Raw genomic sequence first — 1,156 nt, 5'->3', positions numbered from 1 at the left:
GGACCTCCTCCCTTCCTTCCGACCCAGCTGGTTCTCTTCTCCCGTTGCATTAGGAGAGATACTCCTGTCATCCCCCCACTCAACCCCCACCCACCCAACCACCAGCCCTGATCTTCAGGGACAAGTCTTGGTGATTGCTGAGAGCCACTCAGGGTCAGTAGTCACTACCCTCACGAGAAGCCAGAAACTGCAAAGGGGACTATAAGTCAGGGAGGCTTCCTGGAGGAGGTGAGTGTAGACCCAAGAGATTTACTCATGGTCTCGCCTCCCGTTAAGAACAAGGGAGACTGGGGGCCAACCTAGAGGCTCTGGTACTGTCTGGGGGATGAATGCCAACAGGTGAGTTCATCGATCACCTTTTGGGGGGTGTTTCTGGGGTGGGGGGGTTCCAGGAACTCTCCCCCTACAAGTCAGAGAAGCAGAAGTCACAGACTAGGAGAGTGCGTGGGGGTGGGGAGGCCCTGCCTGGAGCTGGCAGGGGGTCATGGAGGAATAACAGGGGTGCTCAGCTGTGAGAGAGCAGAGGGGACCTTCCAGGTTAAAACTGGTTCCTCTGCATGGGGGAGGGGTGTGACCAAGGAGAGGAGGCAGGTGGGAAGGACCAACCCCGCACCCAGCCTCAAGGACAGCCTGAGCTTCCTCGCACAGCCCACCAGGTGTGTTTGCTTCCTTGAGCCCTTGGCCTTTCTTGAGATGAAAAGTTAGTGACACGCCAGTGAGATGGGCTTTTTGGCTAAAGGGACTCAACACTTTCAGTTGTCAAGGCCAACCATATCGCTGCGTGCCCTGAAGAACCTGCCAGTTGCCCCCAATGCACCCCCAGTGGCTCATCTCTCCAACCCTTAACACGTTCCCTGTAGCTCCCCCTCCCAGCAGCCTGCCCTCCCCCAGAGGCCCTCCTGTAATCAGAACCTGTCACTCCTCGCCCCTGCAGCCACTGCCCAGGACACCACGACCCCCACTCCCACCGCACTCCCTGCTCTGAGAGCAAATCTGCCCTTTGGTTACCACCTCATGGAGATTCAGCCCTTCTGGAACCAAGTCTTGATACCTGGGGTGGGGCCTGGCCCAGAATGGGGACAGGAAAGATTCCAGAACTAGTAAAATCACACATTTCAGCAGGAAAAAGATGCAAAGGAAGTTGCAGGAAAAGCAA

The sequence above is a fragment of the Galeopterus variegatus genome, unplaced genomic scaffold (genome assembly GCF_000696425.1).
Source record: "Galeopterus variegatus unplaced genomic scaffold, G_variegatus-3.0.2 Scaffold2354, whole genome shotgun sequence".
NCBI lineage: Eukaryota > Metazoa > Chordata > Mammalia > Dermoptera > Cynocephalidae > Galeopterus > Galeopterus variegatus.
This window is presented reverse-complemented; position numbering follows the sequence as displayed.